Source organism: Saccopteryx bilineata, chromosome 6 (assembly GCF_036850765.1).
Source record: "Saccopteryx bilineata isolate mSacBil1 chromosome 6, mSacBil1_pri_phased_curated, whole genome shotgun sequence".
NCBI lineage: Eukaryota > Metazoa > Chordata > Mammalia > Chiroptera > Emballonuridae > Saccopteryx > Saccopteryx bilineata.
Window position 1 is genome coordinate 163,969,080 of NC_089495.1, and position 23,472 is coordinate 163,992,551.

The following is a 23,472-nucleotide window of genomic DNA, read 5'->3' on the forward strand; positions in this document are numbered from 1 at the left end:
GAAACTACATGCACCTGGGAGACTCCAGTCTGCTGGGAAGACTGAGAAAATGAACCACACAATAAAGAAGACCCTGGCAAAAATATGCCAGGAAACACATTTGCAATGGGAGCAGGCACTCCCTATTGCCTTGCTCAGGATTAGGGTAGTACCCCAAAGGAGATTAAATTAAGCCTTTTAAAATAGTTTATGGGAGATCCTTGCAAGTTTCTGTTTTAGAAACACCCCCTTTAGATTTAAAACATGAATCAAAAGGCAGACAATATGTACATCAGTTAGGGTGTTGAGGCAAACACTATCAACTTTGCACAGTTTGCTCATTGCAGGTCTATCTACCCATGTGATGAGCCCTTATTCCCGTTCCAGCCAGGGGATTGAGTCTTACTAAAGATTTGGAAGACTCAGGCCCTGAACAGCAGTTAGCCAAGCAATGGACTTGATCCTTTGATGTCCTGCTGCTGACAACACACTCTTCCTTAACATTCACGGGAATCAATCCTTAGATCCACCACCATGGATAAAATGGGTGCCGCCTGAACAGGACTCAGATCTTGCTGCTGCTGTTGCTACTGAAAGGGAAAGTTGGACCTGCACTCCTGAAAGAGATTTTAAATTCCTCTTTCAGAAAGGGACAGCACCTCCCAAAGCTAACGGACAATGTTACTTGTTATTTGTTTATTTATTTTTTGACAATTGCTACACATTTTGCCCTTGGTGATAACATCTTTGTCCACCTTTTCCAGACAGTGACTTCCTGGGGAAATTTATCTCACTGTGGGTGTGCCACCTAAAGTTCACTCAAGATTAGATGAGAGGGACCCTTTAGTCTCCAGTTTCTGATTTCAATACAATTCCCCCTATAGATTTTCTATGCTAAATACTTGATTGCTTGTCTGGACAATAGGTCTCAATTTGGAAGCCATCTGCAATACCACCTTTTGGACTATGAAGCAGTTGACTACCTTTGCTTGTTCAGCGGAGTCATCCTCTAGACCAGTGGTAGTGACCTGGTCCCTACTGCCCACTAGTGGGCGTTCCAGCTTTCATGGTGGGCGGTAGCAGATCAACCAAAGTATAAATAAAAAGATAGATTTAACTATAGTAAGTTGTTTTATAAAGATTTATTCTGCCAAACAGTGAAAATTCAACATAAAGTACTTAGTAATTAATTATTATTATATGCTTTAACTAGCTGTAACTCTGCTTTATAAATTTTATAAAGTAAAGTTACTTCCCTACTTTATAAATCACCATTACTGTGGAACTGATGGGTGGTTAGAAAATTTTACTACTAACAGATACAAAAATGGGCGGTAGGTATAAAAAGGTTGACTACCCCTGCTCTAGACACTGCATATGCCACTTTTCAAAGACAGCAATCATTTTCCCTCACATAAAGGCTTCCTTTTCTCTTGACTTTCTGTTCCCTTAATAGATAGCAAGAATCAGGGATAGGTAAGACTACCCCCCTTAACAGCAGAAAAAAAACTACAGGAGATAACATTTCCATCCACTTACTCTTGTAAGATTACAATGGCCCAGAGTTTTGAAGGGAGGATTTGTTATTGTAGACAGGGAGCACTGGCAAGTCTCCCCCATTGACCAAGATGGTGCAGGAGCAGTGTTTTTTTTTTTTGTTTGTTTGTTTTTGTTTTTTTTTTTTACATCAAACATATCAAAAGCTAGAAAGATAAATAAACATGGTCCAAGCACACCAAAATCCAGTAAGATAATTGGGTAGAAAAAATAAGTCTGGCCTCTCATCCTTGTAAGAGTCTTTTCTTGAGCAAGAAAGGAGGATGGTCTCCAAGACAGGAATCCACCATTCTCCCAGGTTGTGTACCTGAATAAACCTCTTTTCCTTTGCACCAGCACTTTTCTCATGATTTTGGCTTTTGTTGCAGGAGGCAGCCAAACCTGTGTTTCAGTTACACGCACAGGTTAAGGGCTCAGTTTCATTAGGTTGCTCCACACTTCAGACAACAGTCACCAGTCAAGTTTTATAGTTTGCTAATACAGGTCAAAGAACTTGGAAGACATTTTACTTACTATCATTGGTTTATTATAAAGAACCTAGATAAACAATCAGTTGAAGAGATTCAAAGAGTGAAGTTCAGAAGAGTTTCAACCACAAGAGCTTTTGTCCTCGTGGTGTTGGGGAACTTTGCCCTCCCAACATGTGGATGTATTTACCAACTAGGAAACTCTCGGAGCCTTGTTGTTTAAGGATTTTTAATAGAGATTTTATTACATAGACATGACTGATTAGTCATTGGCCTTGGATTTAACCCAATCTCCAGGTTCTTTCTTCTCCCCAGAGGTCAGGTGAAATTAAAGCTTCCCCTTCAGTTATGCCTTGGTCTCTCTGGTACCCTCATCCTAAAGCTACCTAAGTGCCTGCTAAGAGTCTCCTTATTAGAACAAGTGAAAATTTTATTACTACCATCACTCAGGAAGTACCAAAGGATTTAAGAGATTCATGTCAGGAACCAGTGGCAAAGATGAAATATATATATTTTGTATTGTATCATATCCCCTAAGGTCAAGAATAAGGCATATATGTTCACTCTCACTACTTTTCAGCATTATATTGGAGATTTTAGGCAGTGCAATCAGGGAAGAAAAAAAATACACACAGAATGAAAAAGAAGTAAAACTATTTTTACTCACAGATAGGATCACCACATATCCTCTTTATAAAAAATTCTAAGGAATTCACACACATTTAAAAATCTTGTAGAATTAATAAGTGAGTTTAGCAAATTTTTTTAAGAATCAAGATTAACGTACAAACATCAATTGTATTTCTATATACTAGGCATGAACAATCCAAATGAAGTGAAGAATTTTATTCACAATAGCATAAAAAGAATAAATACTTAATATATTTAACAAAAAAGCACAAGATTTGTACAGCAGTAACTATGAAATATTGCTAAGAAATTTTTTTTTAAATTTTTATTTTATTCATTCATTTCAGAGAGGAGAGACAGAGAGAGAGAGACACACACACACACACAGAGAGAGAGAGAGAGAGAGAGAGAGAGAGAGAGAGAGAGAGAGAGAGAGAAGGTGGGGAGGAGCAGGAAGCATCAACTCCCATATGTGTCTTGACCAGGCAAGCCCAGGGTTTCAAGCTGGCGACCTCAACATTCCAGATTGACACTTTATCCACTGCGCCATCACAGGTCAGGCACTAAGAAAAAAATTTTAATTTTACAATAAATGGAGATATTTTTTATGTCTATGAATAAAATGACTCAATATTATGATAGTAAATCTCATAAATTGATGTATAGATTCAATGCAATTGCTATCAAAATCTCAGCTTATTATAAAATGTATATAAAAATTTAAAGAATCTAGAATAGCCATGCCATTTTTAAAAGATGAACAATATTTGAGGACTTAAATTTTTTAATTTAAAATTTTTTACAGGCTCTTGCCAGGTAGCTCAATTGGTTGGAATGTTATCCCAATACTTCAAGATTGTGAGTTCAATCCCCAGTCTGGGCACATGAAGGAATCAACCAATAAATGCATAAATAAGTGAAACAGCAAATCTCTCTGTTTTTTTTCCTCTTACTCTAAAATCAATATATATTTTTTTTAATTTTCTTTTAAGCTCAAGTCACCAAGACAGTGTGAAATTGACAGAATAAAGATATAAGTCAATTCTTACATTTATGGCCAATTGATTTTGACTAATATATCAAGGCAATTCAATAAAAAAAAAGGATAGTCCTTTCAACAAATGGTGTTGAAAATATTTAAAATATTCAGTAAAAAGATAAGTTTAGATCTTTCTGTCTTATTATACATAAAACTTAAGTAAAAAAGGATCATAGACAAAAAAAAGAATTAAAACAAAAGAACTTTTACAAGAAAATCTAGGAGAAAAGTCTTCATGATGTTTTGTTTGGCAATAAATTATTTGCTATAATATCAAAAGGTTGATCCATAAAAAATCATTTAAAGAATTAGTCTTCTGTAATATTAAAAACCATTTTCCTCCAAAAATATCATTAATAGAATAATAATAATAATAAATAATAATAATAAGTAACAATCATAAACAGGACCAATTGTCTTTCTGGCAAATTATATATCCCATAAAAATTTGCATCCAGTATTTATAAAGAACTTTTTAAAAACAATTTATTATTAATTCTAAAGAGTAGGAACTGAAGGAGAGAGACAGAGTAATATCAATTTGTTGTTCCACTTATTTATGCATTTATTGGTGGATTCTTGCATGTGCCTTGCTTGGAGATCAAACCTGCAACTTTAGTGTACTGGATCAATACTCTAACCAAGTGAGGTACCTGGCCAGGGCCATCAGAGCTCTTGTAACTCATATCTAAGTGTGTTAGTGTAGGCAGGTAGCTTGATATTGATGGGGAAGGGAGCAAAGGGAATTGAACATTATATTTTATAAAACTTGGAAAGCCTGCTATCGTAAGAAGCTTCAACACTTGATTTAGTTTAATTTGCCAGAAGGCGAAAACATTCACAGACTAATTAGCCCATTGTGCCCTCAGAGTCCATTGTGTCATCGAGTCCTTAGACCTGAGCCTGTTGAGAAAATAATATGTTTCTCCAGCACCCCTCTGCCCCTGTAAAACCAATTCATACCCAAAGGATGGGGAAAGGTGTTTCTGTTCTTTCACTTTAAGCATGAGCCATGGAAGCCAGCATGGCAACCATAAAGGCTTGTCAGTCTAGCCTAGAAGAAGGATCTGATTGGTTAGTGGGAGAAACTAGCCCACAAAATTTTTAAAGAAACTGATTGGTTGGTTTGAAGAAAAGATTTCCCTAACCCAAAAATATAAATATGGACTTAATAGAAATCTGGCAGTTTTCTACCCTTTTTTGACATCTCTGTCTTCCTGCTGAGAAAAACGCACTGGCCATGTTTGCAGCCATACTGTACAAACTGACAGCCAGATGGTCTTCCACCTACAGGCTCTGAGAGTGATTGGACTGGACTAAGCTTTGCCATGGCTCAGGGTATCTGGGTTTTGGTTTTTATACTGGGCTTACTGAAGACAAGACAGGACTTTTTTCTTGGTAAATCAAAGGGAGATGAAACACTGGAAACCTAAAAGCAACCTTATTTTTCAACTCTAAAAAAAATTACTAAAAAAAGCTTAAGCTTCTCCAAGTTCAAGTTTTATAAAGTGCTTTTTATACAACATTGTACACAAACCTCAGCAGAATCTGCTTTGAACTGATATCAAGAGGACATACAACTAATAAAAATAGGCAAAATAGCTGAACAAACACTCTACTAAAGATGTTCAGATGGTCAATAAGTACATGAAAAGATGTTGAGCATCATTAGTTATTGAGGAAATGCATATTAAAACCATAATTACATGGCTATAGTAAAAAGAAGCTGACAATAATAAGTGTTGACAAGAATGTAGAACAACCTCATACCTTACTGGTGGAAATATAAAATAACAATCACTTTAGAAAACATACTGGCAGTTTTTTAGAAGTTACACATAATTTGTCATATAACTCAGCAATTCAATTAGTAGGCATGTCCTCAAGAAAAATGAAAATATATGTCCACACAAAAATGAGTATACAAATGTTTATAGTAACATTTTTTATAATAGACAAAAATTGGAAATAATTCAAATATCTATTAACTGGTGAATCGATAAAAATGTTGGATATTCATACATTGCAGTATTATTTGACAAAAAAATAAAATTTGATACAAGCTACAACATGGATGAAACTTGAAACAATGATAAATGAGAAAAGTGAGACTTAAAAGACTACATGTTGGATAATTTCATTCATATGAAATGCCCCCAAAAGGTATATTGTTGTTTTTCTGGGTATGAGGATGAGAATGGAATTGACTGAAAATAGTCATGAGGGCTTTTTTTATGGGAATGGAAATGTTTTAAAACAGAATTGTGGTAATAATTGCACAACTCTGAAAACATTAAATATTATTGAGTTGTATTTTTACCAAGGTGAATTTTATGGCATGTAAATTATAATTCAATAAATCTGCTAAAAATAAAGGCAAATCTTTATCTGAAAAAAATTACTTTTAGTGCCTACAATAGACAATAATATTACTAAAATATATCTAAAGATTGACAAAAAAAGACAATCAACACAATGAAAATATGCAGTTTCTTTTTCCTTTTTTTGTTTTTTTAAAATTTTTATTAATTTTAATTTATTGTGCCCTTTTTCTTTTTTTAATATTATTCATTTATTTCATATAATAATTAAAGTTACATTTTACTATTGTGGTTCATAAATTGCTTTAAAAATTTTTTAAAATTTATTTAGAAAATGAACTTTAACAGGGTGACATTGATTAATAAAAGTACATAGGTATCAGGTGAATATTTTTATAGCATTTGTACTGATTATGTTGTATACCCATCACCCAAAGTCAAATCAATTTCTATAACCTTATATTTATCCCTCTTTACACCTTCACCCCCACCCTTGCCTTATTCCCCTTGCCGACATCCTCTTCTCCTTGGTAACCACTTCACTTTTATCTATGTCCATGAATCTCGGTTTTATATACCACTTATGTGTGAAATCATACAGTCCTTAGCTTTTTCTGATTTACTACTGCTCACAAAAATTAGGGGATAGTTTAGTGCTTCATGTTCATTTTGAAATATCCTCTAATTATTGTGAGCATTATATTTCACTCAGTATAATGTTCTCAAGGTCCATCCACATTGTCATTAATGTAACTATGTCATTGTCATCATTTCTTATGACTGAGTAGTATTGCATTGTATATATGTACCAATGATAGTTGTTTCTATTTCCTCCCTGCTTATAGGTCTATTTAGGTTTTCCACTTCATGATTCAGTATAGGAAGATTGTATAGTTCTAGGAATTTATCCATTTCCTCTAGGTTGTTGAATTTGGTAACTTATAATTTTTCATAATATTCTACTATGATTCTTTGTGTATTTATGATGTCTGTGGTAATTTTTCCTCTTTTGTTTCAGATTTTATTTATATGAGTTCTTTCTCTATTTTCCTTAGTGATTCTAGTGAGTAGTTTATAAATATTATTGATCTTTTCAAAAAACTGGCTCTTTGTTGTATTAATTTTTTCTATAGTCTTTTTGTTCTTTATTTTATTTAGTTCTGCTCTAATTTTTACTTTCTTCTGCTGACTATTGGTTACCTTTGTTCTTCTTTTCCTAGTTTGTTAAGGTATGATGTTAAGTTGTTTACTTAGGATCTCTCTTGTTTCTTGATATAAGCCTGTAATGATATAAACTTCCCTCTTGTTACTGCTTTTGCTACTTCCCAGAAATTTTGATATGCCATGTTTTCATTTTCATTTGTCTATATCTATCTTTTGAAGTCTGCTTTTATTTATTCTTTAACCAAGTCATTTTTTAGAAGTACGTTGCTTAATTTTCATGTTTTTATGGGTTCCTTTGCTTCCTTTTTACAGTTGAATTGTAATTTAAAAGCCTTATGATTAGAAAATATGCTTGGGCCCTGGCCATTTGGCTCAGCAGTAGAGCATTGGCCCAGTGTGTGATAGTCCTGGACACACAGGAGAAGTGACCATCTGCTTCTCCACCCTTCGGCCTCTCCTTTCTCTCTATCTCTCTCTTCTCTTCCCACAGCCAAGGCTCCATTGAAGCAAAGTTGACCCAGGCATTGAGGATCGCTCCATGGCCACCTATCATTTTATTGCAAGGTTTCCATGTGAATGAGATTATTTTCTGGAGAATTTTCATTTCCTTTTTGAATTACATCTCTGTCTTGTGTAGCCATGGTATTCAATTTCTTCTTCTTTGATGGCATTTGCAAGTAATGTTGTTAAGAACCCTAACCAAAACAAACAAACAAACAACTAAGAGGACTCCTGCTCCTTGGGACAGCTCCTAACAGACTGAACTGGGGTTGGGTTGCATTTATCAGGGACTTGGCATGGTGTTGGGGCCAACTTGGATTTGGTGAACATATTAAGGACACTACTCTTTTATGAAGTCTTATTATATTGGCCAAGAGTTTGCTTAAAGGCTTTAATCACTGTAAAAAAAATAGAAGACTGGATAAAGAAGATGTGGCACATATACACCATGGTATACTATTCAGCCATAAGAAATGATGACATTGGATCACTTACAACAAAATGGTGGGATCTGGATAACATTATACAGAGTGAAATAAGTAAATCAGAAAAAAACAAGAACTGCAGGATTCCACACATTGGTGGGACATAAAAATGAGACTAAGAGACATGGACAAGAGTGTGGTGGTTACGGGGGGTAGGGGGAGGGAAGGAGGGAGGGGGAAGGGGGAGGGGCACAAAGAAAACTAGATAGAAGGTGACGGAGAACAATCTGACTTTGGGTGATGGGTATGCAACAGAATTGAATGACAAGATAATCTGGACATGTTTTCTTTGAATATATGTACCCTGATTTATTGATGTCACCCCATTAAAATTAATAAAAATTTAAAAAAACAACTAAGAAAATTAAAATAAAAATGCAATATAATATAAAAGTTAAAAAAATTTGACAAGAAGTATAAACACAGAAAAAATATCAAAAACAAACAAAAAATAAAAAACAAACACCACAAAAATAAGAAAGAAAAATATAAAGTTTAAAGAAGGTGACTTTAAAAAGAGAAAGATAAGAATAAAAAAAAGGGGGGAAAAAAGAAGAAATAAATTTTGATTTTGTGAGGTTTCTCCTATAGGTGTCACTGTATTAGAGCTTTTTGATCTGTGAAGTTCCTGGGCTATCCTCTGCTGACATGCTGCTGTTACAATAATGTAGGTGGCACCTCAATCACATTGGTGGGTGGGGTGTGTTGTGAGGGCTTAACTGCTCTAGCAGTGGTGATCTCAGACTTCCAGGTGCTCTTTCCTACATCTCAACAGACCGGGGCACTTCAGGGGAGAGAGTAGCCCTGGAGAGCTTGCTGTAGGGTTTGTGTCTGCCACTCTTGGTACTGCGAGGCGAGGAAGGCAGTGTCTAGGAGGTTGGTGGGGGAGCTGCATTTTAGCTTTCTCTGTCTCTGCCAAGTGCAGGCTGCAGGCAGACTGGGGAAACACTGACCATGACCCTGCACTCTGGCTGCTTTGGTTTATCTCCCCCTCTGCCCTTCTGTCTCTCCATTCCTCCTGGCAGAAGGAGACCCAGTCACTCTGAGTTTCCCTGTTTGTACCCCTCAGAAAAAATTTAGAGAGCCCGAGCTTTCCCCCTATCTGTAGTCCAGCAGAGAAACAAAAAAACCCCCAGTCACTCCAGGGTTGTCTCATCTCGTCTTGTCTTCCTCTCTCCTCTCCTCTCCTCTCCTCTCCTCTCCTCTCCTCTCCTCTCCTCTCCTCTCCTCTCTTCTCCTCTCCTCTCCTTTCCTCTCTTCTCCTCTCCTCTCCAGAACCCACCACAAATTCATTTTATCCTCCACCTCCCTTTTCACCTCATCCCACCTTTAGTCCATTCAGTGCTTGGATCTTTCAGGTGCACTTGCAAGCCCAGCTGGGATTCCTTTGCTGTGTTATAGTTGTTCAATTTGTTGCAATTTCAAGGGGGGATACCAAGAGTGCCCTTACTCTCACAAAGAGTTTCAATAACCAAACATAAAAGAATAAATCCAAGTGCCTGAGAAACATATGGAAACATCATCAGCTTCACAATAAACAGAAAATGACAGCATTGTGAAGTGTCATGAGATTGCTAATAGTAAAAAAGATGAATGGATTAATGAGGATTTATTTTAGTGTGACATTCTGATAATTAGGTGCCTTTATTCTTTGCCGGGGGACTGTGCTCATGTTTACACACACAAACACACTACTAAAGAAGTTGGGCATTTCAGATGGAAGCAGACAGGAGAAGACAATAGAAGGAGTATTGGGTGCCCTTCTTTGTCACAGCATTCCAATAGAGGGGGAAGTGCTGAGCATCTGTTCCCTGAATGACTTGGTTTCTGGCCAAAAACAAACCTGCTGGGACTGTGTACCAGAGCCCAAGTGTACGAACTGGGGCATAATTGTTATATTTTAGTAACAGATGCTAAAACAGGACTCTCTCTGCACCAGAGTTGAGTGCAGAGCCAAGCAGACAGATACAAATATTAAATTTGTGGTTGGTTGACTCACTGAGATATAATTATTAAAAGTACCCAGAATGTGAATAAAACTGCTCATGCAAGAAGCACACTGCCCACATTGGCCACTTTGGGAATTGTCCAGAAGGCCCAAGAACAATGTATTTTTATATTTGTATTGTTCTACTTCTTACAGAAACCACACCGTTTTTTTTCATTACCACAATGAATTACTTTATTATCAAAAACAAGCTAATAAAATAAGTTAAGAAACAATATAAGAGTAACAAAAATTTTGTTCAATAGAGTAACAAAATTTTAAAGTATTAGTAATGAGCTATAAACAACATGCAATTATTAAATCAATTGAACTACTAGATGTTAATAAAGAATACCAAGAGAGCTTGAAAAAAACTGTTATTTACCATAGTTGGATATAAATACTCAATATTTTTACAATGTCATTTCTCCCAAAATTAGTTTATAGATTCATTGTAATTTTAATTAAAATTACAACAGAAATTATCATGAATTTTACAAGATACTTCTAGAACATAAATGAAAAAAATGCACAAAAATATGCATATTAAATGTGAACTTGACCTACTAACCTACATACTAAATGGAAACTAGAACTTCTAAATTACACAATAAGTAAATAAAGTTATGGTCTTGACCATACTAAACTATACAAGGCATGTGGATTTGACCTACAAAACTATACAATAAAGAAGAAGTTGACTTACTAAACTTCATGATAGACATGAATACTAAACTACACATTGAATGTGAATGTGACCTACTACACTATATAATGAATGTGAACTCAAATATTAAACTACATAATGACATGGTTTGACATATTAAACTTCATAATAAATGTGGACTTGACATACAAAGCTAAAAATAAATGTGAACTTGACCAACTAAACTTTTTAATGAATGTAAACATGACCAAGAAAACTTTATAATGAATGTGAACTTGACTTAACAAACTAATTAATGAATCTGAAATTTACTTACTAAACGTAATAATTGATGTGGACATGATCTACTAAACTTTATAAGGACTATAAACTTAATCTACTAAACTTAATAATAAATGTAAAATTTACCTATGGAAATTTATAATGAATATGGACTTGACCTGCTAAACCTCATAATACATATGGCCTTGACCTACATAATGAGTGCGGAATTGACCTACTAAACTTTATAGTGAATGGACTTAATCTACTACAGCTGATACTTACTGTGGACTTGATCTACCAGCATTCAGAAAAAAAACTATGGGATAAGTGATCTTTGTTTTCTAACATCCTATATTTAACACTTATAAAAACAAATTCAAATTGTACTACATAGCTAAATATAAAAACAGATGAAACATGCTTAACCTATTCTGTAAGCTAAAAAAAATCAGAAAATATAAAGTAAGAGAAAACTTATAACATGGAGAATATACAAAGCTTTCTTAAAATGTATACTTAACATGATTGTTATAAAAGAAAAAAACATATAAGTTTACCTGCATCATAATTAACATTTTTCTATAATCTTAAAATATAAGAGACAAAAAAAATCCTGGGGCATAGATCCCACAAAGTATCAATGTCTAGAACCTAGAATAAAATCCTAATAATTTATATAAAAAACAACTTACTAGAGAACAATACAAACAATTCAGAAGAAAGAAAATAGAAAACAAATCTATCAATGGAGAGTTTGCAGGGGTCTCCAAACTTTTTATACAGGGGGCCAGTTCACTGTCCCTCAGACCATTGGAGGGCTGCCAAATACAGTGGTCCTCTCACTGACCACCAATGAAAGAGGTGCCCCTTCCAGAAGTGCAGTGGGGGCTGGATAAATGGCCTCAAGGGACCGCATTGCGGCCTGAGGGCCGTAGTTTGGGGACGCCTGAATGTATAGTTATTAAAAAAGAACAGACCGCCTGACCTGTGGTGGCACAGTGGATAAAGCGTCGACCTGGAAATGCTGAGGTCGCCGGTTCGAAACCCTGGGCTTGCCTGGTCAAGGCACATATGGGAGTTGATGCTTCCAGCTCCTTCCCCCCTTCTCTCTCTCTGTCTCTCCTCTCTCTCCCTCTCTGTCTCTCCCTCTCCTCTCTAAAATGAATAAATAAAAAATAAAAAAAAATAATAAAAAAAAAAAAGAACAGACCATTCTTTAAAAGAATGTAGTAGATCTTTATATACTAATGTGGACAATCTCTAAGGTTACTAGTTAAATAAAAAAGACACAATGGAATATAGTAAGGTGATTATGGTATCAATTACTAAAACCAAAAAAAATTGAAACAAAACCTACAAATGAATAAACCCCAAATTTACCAAGAAAAGTATGTATAACACAGAGAAAAACTGTCTAGAAGAACACTGTCAACAAATTGGCTAGAGTAATATATTCCTAGACTTTTCTTTTGTAATTTAAAAAACTTAAAAACCTTTCTCTTAAGCTCCTGAATATGATGAGCAGGTGTGACTGTCAGCTACCTGCTTCCGTTTCCCATTTGTTTCAATCAGGTTCCACACTTTGTCCTCATCAGGGAAGTGATCTGAGAAGCTATTTGGAAGGAAATTTTCTCAAGTAGTCATTCTCATGACCACCACCCTGGCCAGTTTTTTTTTTTTTTTTTTTGTGTGTGTGTGTGTGTGTGTGTATTTTTCTGAAGCTGGAAACGGGGAGAGACAGTCAGACAGACTCCCGCATGCGCCCGACCGGGATAGACCCGGCACGCCCACCAGGGGGCGACGCTCTGCCCACCAGGGGGCGATGCTCTGCCCCTCCGGGGTGTCACTCTTTTGCGACCAGAGCCACTCCAGCGCCTGGGGCAGAGGCCAAGGAGCCATCCCCAGCACCCGGGCCATCCTTGCTCCAATGGAGCCTCACTGCGGGAGGGGAAGAGAGAGACAGAGAGGAAGGAGAGGGGGAGGGGTGGAGAAGCAGATGGGCGCCTCTCCTGTGTGCCCTGGCCGGGAATCGAACCCGGGATCTCCACACGCCAGGCTGACGCTCTACCACCGAGCCAACCGGCCAGGGCCCACACTGGCCAGTTTGTAGCATGGGGCACTTCATTTGCTTGGTAGGGAGTGAGCAGTGTTTCCTGCCCAGGTTGTAGCAGCCTGCTACAATGCTCCCCTGCAACACACAAGTCTTTGCTCTCCTTTTCAGCTGATCTTGTTTGTCAAAAATACAAGGAGTTCACCTGAATTTCTCTTCACAGGCTCCTCTGAAGAGAACACGAAAGGGAACCATTTCCCACTATTCCAGAAACTTTGAGACTCACAACAGAGAAACCTCAGCAGGATGAATAATACATAATCATGCATTTCAATGAGGTATGTACTTTATGAATGTGAAAAACTTGCTTTTCTTTTTAGTCATCTCCTATCCAGTCAAACAGAGGAGTAGGACAGCCTCAAACTGAGGGCACCAGTCCTATGCCTTCACAGAGCACTGCGGCAGTGACCGTGCATTTGTCATACACCCTTGCCTTGGATTTTTGAAATGTCCTGCAGAAACAGCAAGCTTGAGAGGAAGCCACTGCAATTTGCAAACTTGTGGAGACTTGCCCAGAGCTACAAAGTGACCCCTAGCCCTTGTGATTTTAGTACTTCTCAGGTCCCCGCCAGTTGCACTAACTGTCTTTTGCGGGCTTCATTTGAGTACCTGGGAGCAAGCACTGGAACATGAAGGAGAGGAGAAAGCAATCGGGGGTGGGGGTGGGGTCTCCTGTGTGCCTTCCCTGTGCTATAAAGCGCTTGAGGTTGCCAGGAAGTATGCTGTCGAGTCCAGTCCTGCAACTGGGACTGTGACCTGCTATGAGCGGTGCAGCGATGCCCGCTCATATCCCCTCTGCCACCTCTCAGTGACTGAAACTACGTGGGCATCTCTGGCACCCTTCCTCCATCTCTCTCCTGCTGTCTGCAATCATCTTCCAGACCAATTATCTGTACCCAAGTCTTGTCTCAAGCTCTGCTTTGGGGGAACTGAAAAAATACAATTCATCTATTTCACCTTGTCCTGTTTGTTCTCCCGGAGCCTGGAGTAGAGTGAATATTTGTTCAATGACTTTCAGTTGACAGCAACTCCACTTCCTTTAATGTGTGTGTTTTAAGTAGTAGGCAAAGTTAGGTTAGACAACAACAATAGAAACAAGATGAATGATAATATCTACCTGTAATGCTGGGGGTCGAGGCCAGGCCGATTTGCACTGAATTCAGGCAGATGGTAGATTAAACTGTGGAGTCAGAAAGCGTTGGGCCATACCTGTTTATTGGAAACAAAGAAAAACCTGGTTTTCACAGTGGAGGGCAAGGGATCAGGAACACTGCCCCTCATGAGGGCAGCTGAGGGAGTCTGAAAACCACACGTTGCAGTGGCAGGAGAGCAATCTGGGAGAATCGCCCCTGAGGGAAAGCTCCCTTAACTTTTCAAAGACACACACGTGGCTTTCTGCCACGTGCTCACACACTGATTGTGCAAAGTGCTTGCAGCAGGTAAACCAGTGAGCAAGCCTAACACAGCTGTTTTCCCCACACTACACATCCCCCTTTTTGTGGACTGGCTTCACAAGGGTAGAAGAGAAAAAGCCACTTGAAATTTTTGTTTCAATCATTTGGTTAAATACCTACCCACATTCATACTTATGCCCAAAGGCAGTATATTAAAATTGATGTCTGAGTTTGGGTTTTCTTCTTTGCAGATGGGAGTTACCTTGATCTTCTGAGTCATGAGCCCTGGTTCTTGAGAGCCCTGCCTCCTCTGAGACTGGGCTTAAAGTCTGGGCATGTGCTCCACCAGACAGGAAAGGGACCTTCTGTTTCTATGTGCTACCAGCTCTGCGTGTCTACCTTCCTCAGACCTCACTGCAGGTGTGGCCTGGGGCTGTGCTCAGGACAGAATTGGGAATAATGCCACCATATTTATGACAACTGAAGTGTCAGGGGACACAGAAAACAGTGAAAGGCAGTGGTTTACAGAATTCTTGACATCCAGTCCACAAGGTGAACTTGTTCCCTGCTCCTGACTGGCCTTCCATGGGTCCCCACCCTGCCTCAGATGCTGTGCTGGGAGTTTGCATTTAAATGTCTGGATGACAAGTGCATGTGACATTCCTGGAAAGACAGAGGAAAGCCCCTTGACCCCTCCCCCAAAGACTACCTCTGCATGTGTCTCATGACGGACTGAAGAGCTCTGCCTTTTCAGGGGTGTCTGCACCTCGCCCAGCAGCCAGGGCCTGGTGGCCATTCAACCCGGGAGGGCCAGGGAACACACTGCCAGTCACAAAGAGTGGGGAGGAAATTCCTTCAGTTCCACTTTCTTCAGCGGCCTGTGCTGTACTGTCAAAGGCCACCTACTAAAACAAAGGCTGAGAGGGACATATTACAGCCACCCATGAGACATGAGGGCCTCAGTGGCCAGACAGCTCTTGAGCAGGTGGCAGGCTCCCAAAGAGCCATGACTGTGTATTATTTAAAACACAAAGCAAAACAAATCATCCAGTACGATTGTGCCTGCATGGCTCAATTGTCATCCTTCTCAGTGCATTCAAAATTTCAAAAAGGAGAAAGTAGTAATTATATGGGCCTAGTATTTGGCATCAGAAGCAGAAATGACTTCTCAGCATCTCTGCTTGGACCTGACCTTGTGCAGCACACCCAGGCAGAGTGTCGCCACAGCCAGTGAGTCACCTCTTGGCCGGGAGGCCCTATGTTAGTGCTTGGCCCCAACAAAGCTCTCCCATTTGGCTTAGAGAAGAAAAATGGGCTTGTTTTAAACTAGGAGACACCTGATAAGTGCTGGGAGTTTGAAAGGACCTGAAATGGACATGGTACCAATGGAGAGCATTTGGATGGGAGATGTTTGTTCCTGGTGGTAATGAGCATTGTGAGCAGGCATTTCTACTAGGTAGGTAGTTAATTCTAGTTAATGAGTTCAGAGAAGTCAGGGCTCATTGGAGTCACCCAACATGTAAGAGGCAGAGGAGGGATCTGCCTGGGCCAGAGTTCCCTGGGGGCACAGGCTTATTCTAATATGCTGCCTCCAACTGTGGGGCGTTCAGCTGCTTGGCTACTGCTCAGGAGCCCATGGACCCCCGCAACCGAAAGCGCCTCCTGTGAATGAAGGAGCCTTCAGTGTCGGGTGCGTTCTCTGGGAGAGAATGGAATGCTCCTTGTAACATTTCTAAGGAGGATCTGAGGGGCCACACGGCAAAACAAAAATAACAGTTGTGGAAGAGTGGCCTCAAGATGCTGTCCTTCCAGTATTTCCCCAGTTAGAGTAGGACATGCTTAGCTAGGGGCCTCTGGGAGGGAGGGGCGGGGAACTGCACACTGGGCCCATGCTTTCCCACCAGGCCTTCTTGTCTGGCTCCTACCTGCTTGGAGAAGGAAGAGACAAGGTCATTACTTTAACTGGGAGAGAATCTGTGTGACCTCGAGACACAGGGGAGCATTTCTCTAGAGAGGCAGAGTCAGGGTCAAGGGCAGGAAGGGGTCCAGTGCTCTCCAGGTATATTGTGGGCACTGGCGAGATTTCCTGAAATCTTAGAGGATCCTGATCATCTGCCTGTCGAACACTTTCACTTGGTACTTCCACAGTGAAAGTTCCCCCTGAGTGAGGACCTTTCTATTCCTGGCTAAGCACATCATGTTGCTGTCATCCCCATGTCCTGGTACTCAGTGCTGCACGGGGAGCACAGTGCCTGTCTGAGGGGGAAGCCAGGTGTGGCCTCTTTGGGAGCATGCTCCATCTGGCAAGCCTGCTGCTGCTGAGAGTCACTTACCAGCTCAGGGCTCAGCCTAGAATTTGCAAGACGACAGAGACCAGGCTTGGTAAAACTGGTTTAGCACACAGCTCTCTAGCCTAGTATTCACTCCACCAGAGGTGGATTTAATGGCGGGCGCACTGGGCATGCACCCTGGGCCCTGACTTCTGAAGGGCCCCACAAAACCCCAACTTTACATTTTATTCTAAGGACACCAAGTTTGGTTTCACATGTGCAATTTTAACATTAATAGTACATAATATTTTTTATTTATTTAAAAATGTGGTTAACATGTATTTTTATTTTCCCTATCTCTCTCTCTTTTTTTAAGGGGCCCAATATTTTCTTCTGCACCAGGGGCCTCAACCAACCTTAATCCAACTCTGCACGCTACACTTTATGGTTCAACAGGAAAGTCAACATTGTCAAGAAGAGGGACACAGATAATTTTCTGGTCCTTGGCTTAACTCTGATTTTCAAAGAGCTCTTTCCAGTGTTCCTGAACACTCTCACACATGCTGCCCAGGCTCTAGCACCAGTTCCTCCCCGCAGACAAATGCTGTCATCTCAGAATTACCCTCTAGACCTTCTTTTATTGGGACACAATAATTGGGACCGGACTACAGTTTATTTTGAGCCCATTTCCTGTGTTCTTGCAGTGATTTCCTATAGTTTTCATTTCTTTCCCCAACTTTTCTGTCATTCATGGTTCAAGGAAAAGGGGGCATCTGCAGGATGGCCTGTCTGCCATCTTGATCTTCAGTGTCACACACAGTGATATTTGTCTAAACCAAGCAAAAGTCTCTAGCTCAAAATAAGGCTTGCCAACGCAAGGACACCAAAACAGCGCACTTATCAGTCAAAACTCTTCTCCTTGGCCTTAGCCGGGTGGCTCAGTGGATAAAGCATTGTCCTGGTCCTCTGAGGTCACAGGTTTTAATCCTCAGTCAGGGCATGTATAAAAAGCAATCATTTTCTTGGCTGGTTGGTTCAGTGGTAGAGTGTCAGCCCAGTGTGTGGAAGTCACAGATTCAATTCCCCATCAGGGCACACAGGAGAAGAGACCATCTGCTTCTCTATCCCTCCCCCTTCTCTCTCTCTCTCTTTCTCCCTCTCTTGTCTCTCTCTTTTCTGTTTTCATAGCCATGGCTCAAGAGATTTAACCAAGTTGGCCCTGGGCGCTGAGGATGGCTTCATGGCCACCACCTCAGGCACTAAAATGGCTTGGTTGTGAGCAAGGGAGCAGTGGCCCCAGATGGGCAGAGTATCACCCCTTGGTGGGCTTGCTGGATGGATCCCAGTTGGGGCACATGCAGGAGTCTCTCTCTGCCTTCCCGCCTCTCACATAATAAAAAGAAAAAAAAAAAAGAAAGAAAAGCAATCATGCCTGACCTGTGATGGTACAGTGGATAAAGCATCAACTTGGAATGCCAAAGTTCCAGTTCAAAACCCTGAGCTTGCCTGTTTAAGGCACAAGTGAGAAGCAACTACCTATGAATTGATTCTTCCTGCTCCTCCCCACACTGCCTTCTGTCTTTCTCTCTCTAAAATCAATAAAGAAAATCTTAAAAAAAAATAAAAGCAATCAGCCTGACTAGGCAGTGGCACAGTGGATAGGGCATCGGACTGGGATGCAGAGGACCCAGGTTCGAGACCCCCGAGATCGCCAGCTTGAGCGTGGGCTCATCTAGTTTGAGCAAAGCTCACCAGCTTGGACTCAAGGTTGCTGGCTCGTGCAAGGGGTTACTCGGTCTGCTGTAGCCCGATGGTCAAAGCACATATGAGAAAGCAATCAATGAACAACTAAGGTGTTGGTTGCAATGAAAAACTGATAATTGATGTTTCTTATCTCTCTCCATTCCTGTCTGTCTATCCCTCTCTCTGACTCTCTCTGTCTCTGTAAAAAAAAATAAAAAAAAAATAAATAAATAAGTAAATAAAAGCAATCAATGAGTGCACAACTAAATGGAACAACTAAATGAAATGATGATTTGATGCTTCTCTTTCTCTTTTTCTTCCTCATCTCTTCATCTCTCTTTCTCTCTCTCAAATCAATGCTAAAAGTAAAAACAAACAAACAAAAACTTCTCTTTATAGTGATCAATCCCTGAATTGGTCAGTCAAAAAAGGGCTCTTCTCACTGTTGTGAAGATGCATTAAACTAGCCACAAAATTTGTGATTAATGAAAATGCAGCTAACAGCAAAATTCTATCATCAAATAGACCTGCTGCAGATCACATGACATAGATAGTATGTAAAGGGAGGGGAAAACAGCAAACACGAGGGTTGGCAAATATTCGACACTGCTGTGAGTAGCTCTCGTCAGCTTTGCTTATGGGCAAGGTATATTCAGGGTAGGAATGTCTGGCCCGTTTTGTTCCCTGGATCAGCTAAAATGCATGCTGAAGTAGAAGTGAGAAGCGAGTTATCTTTGAGCTGTGATGACGACTGGAAGCCATCTGCCTCGGATCCACCCTGAGGTGCTGCAGGTACTTCAGGGACAGACAAGGACTCCCAGCAAAACAAAGGTGGTTCCGCAAGGGAGTGCTACCACAGGCTTACTTACACACAGAAAACTTCTGCTGTCAATGGTGAGACTCAGTCTTGAGTCTGGGTTAAGGGCATGGTGAAAGTTATTTTTATTAGCATACCTCAGCCATGAGGACCTGTATTTTCAGAGCACCAGGTAAAGACGTGAGGAGCCCTCAGATCCAGCCTCACTCTGCCACGGCCCTGTCCTAAGGGGACTACATTTCCCACACTGCTTTGTCAGCCGGCATCTGAGTAGGTTTGGACAATGGAGGTTCTGGTGAAAGAGTGAAGGATGGGAGGAAGGATGAATGAAGCCCGGGTGCTTCTCATCCTCTCTCTCTGCTTTCTGTGTGATCCCTGGTGATAGCTCTCTACCCCAAGACTCTCTAGATCCCACTGGCTCTTCCTCCAGCAGGAGGTCACACCACCTACCAGGAACGCTGGCGTTTGTGCTCTGGTAACATCACCACTTCTCCGTTTCTCCTGGTCCTATTGGTGATCATGGTTTCCTTCTGTGGCTCATCTCTGGGATTCCTTACTGTCCAACGCTTAACTTCTCAGCTCTACCACATTCATGTAAACAAATCCTTGCATTGCTATGTGCAGGGGAGTTTCTCTTTTTATGGCAGCCCCTGATTGACACAGAGAATGGCGACATGTCTCTGCTTTCCACTCCAAAGGAATTGTCTCTCAAAGATAAGGTACCCACATGGTTTTTGAGATGATGAAAGTAAATAAAATTTTTCTTTATAGAACATAATGTCAGTAAAAGATCTTATTATTTCAAGAGCCTTGCTTCAGTGGTGTCACTCAGTTTTTTAAAAATTTATTTATTTATTTATTTATTTATTAGAGAGAGAGGAAGGAAGAGAGAGAGACATTGATTTTGTTGTTCCACTTTGTTTATGCATTTATTGGTTGACACTTGTATGTGCCCTAAGGATCAAACTCATAACCTCGGCATATCTGGACACGGCTATAACCAACTGAGCTACCTGGTCAGGGCTATATTTAGTTTCTTGAATAATTCGATACCAATGCTTTAAGGCTGATTTATATAGTTTTAGTATTAAGGATAATACTTTTTAAAGAAGACTACAGGACAATCAGCAAAATTTTTAATTCTTTTCCAACATCAGAAAATTTCTTCATTTAATGAAGAAATAAGTTGATGTTTAAAAATATTTCAAAAGAATGTAAATAAATACTTCCCCAAACTAAAGATGATCAAAGAGCATATTAGAACCCATCTGCTTCTATCTTCCAGAGGAAAACACTCTTGAGTCCAGCTTTAAATATGAAGTGCTTTTTATCTTTGAGACTAGCTGAGTCAAAGTAGATTTAATACAGAACCTTTTCCAATTTCTAGTTCATATTTTACTGAAAGGTCCATACTTATAGCATAACCCAGACATTTTTAATTACCTAGAAATGTCTCCTAATGTAATAAAATGAAAGAGTAATGATTTGATTGGGATTTGATCTTTGACTCAACTTATCCATCATTAAACTTAGACATTTATGCCTTGGTTAAATCATGCAAATACTATCATCTTATTCAGGTATGATATTTGTTTCTTTTGATGATAAGCTAATAAACTTTGTTCTATAATTAAAATCGTGATAAATCTTTAAAGTTTACTTATTTTTTAAAATAAATTTTGCCTAACACTGATGCTCACTTGGGCCTGGATACCTATTCAATAATATGTATTGAAAAACTTCTAGGAAATTAAAACTTTTATCTCGTTTGAGGAACATGGAATGGCAGGGTTTGAGAGAAATAAAGAGGCTGGGAAATGAGGGAGTCAGAGTCCGAATCTTTTCTAATAACAGGTTTCTAGCTGATGGATGTAAGACATTATCATTTAAGCATGAGGTAGCATGATAAATATCCATTTTAAAAGACCCCTCTGGCTACCATAAAAATTCTATTAGAAAAAGATAAAATAGAGAAGGTGAAATAATTTTTTTGTCAAGATCTCAGGAAGAAAGAATCCCATTGGCCAAACCCAACTGGCAGCCAGGGCAAAAAAAAAAAAAAAAAAAGAAAGAAAGAAAAAAGAAAAGACATACTGGTTGTCCTTCCAGGGTGAATAGCTGGAGAAGGTATATACTGTATCTGGGAATTCAAAAATAGGTTATCTGCACAGAAGGCCAGATATATGCTATAAGTATCTGCACAGAAGGCCTTACTAAGAATCTGGTCTCGGTGAGGGCTAAAAAGGGCTTTAACCATGACAGCAGCGGTGAAAATGAAACGTTTAGGAGACTAAATGGCAGGGGAGTAAGGGAAGGCAGCAAGGGAGGTGAGGCCTAACTCCTGAGTTTCTGGATGGCTGTGTGAATGAATGGGGACACCCTTCACTGAGATTGGAAACACCTACTAATGCCAGGAACTTCCTAAACATTTTTTACATTGTTCTCCCCAAAATAAATATGAAATAGTTATTATTTCTGCTATTTTACATATAGGGAAACTGAGGTTTATACAAATTAGCTTACCAAGGTCGAACAGCTAAAGAATGGAGGGAGTTAATATTAAAATTCAGTGATTGTAGAACCCCAAAACAATGCTTTGACTAACTTGGTATTCTGCCTCTTCGGCTGTATTAGAAGATAAGAGTCAGGGCTACTAATTCTGTTCAATTAAAACACTAGACTTCATGACCATTCTAAGTTGGAGGATCCATTTGAGACTTCTGAAGACATGGCTAAGAGTGACGGTGGTGACTCCAACACAGGGGCAGACATCCTTGCTCTGTATAAAAATTACTTTGTGTATAGTACCTTGCCACACTAAGATTCTCAGGACCCCCTTGTGAGAATCTGAAACTAGCTGCTGAGAGGGTAGACATCAGAACTCTCATTGTAGTGAGCAGGACTTTCTAGAGTTTACTTTGGTCTCTGGGTCTGTCTTGGTTAAAGACCCCTACTCGGCCTGATTACTCAGAGACTAAAGGTCAGCTGCCAGCTTGCGTTCCCAGCATGAGTTTCCAGCATGTTTTTATTCCACAATGCTCCCATCACACCCACCACTGCTTCCCTGCGCTCTTGCATTCACTCATCTCAAAGCCTTTGTCTACTCAGCCACTTCCCTCTGGAATGCCTCTCCTCCCATTCCTAAGTTGACACCTGGCTGACAAGCCTCCCCTTAGTCTCCCAGCTGAACTTCTTTCTTTTTGATTCATCAGAAGCACTACTGTCTGGAACTAGTAGTGTGTTGCTAAATGGCTGACCCCTAGCTCTCCAAACGAGGAGAGGAAGTGCTGATGTATAGTATTTAGCACTTTCTGTGGTATAAATACTCTCAGCGTGGCCAATTTCGAGTCACTAATAGTGTAACAATGGGTTCAGGTAATTCCTGAAAAGTTAACAGTTGGCTTTCACCAGGCTTCAGTACACCACTGCCTGACACTTTCTTGAGAGATTTAATTCCCAGGGGTTGGGGCCTGGCAGGGAGGTCTTACAAAGCTCCAGGTGGTTCCAACCTGCTACCACGGTGAGAAACTCTGCCATATAATGGTCCAAGCTGCTGCATATTAACACCAATCCCAGAGCTTATGATTTAACTGGTCTCAGGGTCCAGAGTCTGGATATTTCCACCACGTCCCAAGTGGGGCTCCACTGTGGTCAGGGTCAAGAGGCAGTGCCACAGTAAGTGTCTGTTCCCTCTGTCACGAGTGTTTCTCTTCTATTGTATAGTTGGTTATGCACAGGTCTCGTCTTCTCTGCCAGGTGATAAACACCTGAGTTATTTGTCCCTGAGGGTTTCAGAAGTGAATTAAAAATCACAATAAAATTTATTTTAAAATGAGTCACAGCGCATGCACAAAGTGCTTAGTTTACATTTGCTGAATATGTGAAATAGCACAGCTGTTATCCTGCTGTAAAATGTGAGTCAGGCCACAGCCCCTCGGCCATCACCCTCTGACTCAGGGGACCCCAGGAGGGATGGACACCAGCTCTGGAGCTCTTTGTGGACACCTCCTCCCTGCTCTTTGAAATCTCCTACATTCTGTGCCTGGCTCACCCTGCAAGACTTACTTTGCATAAGAC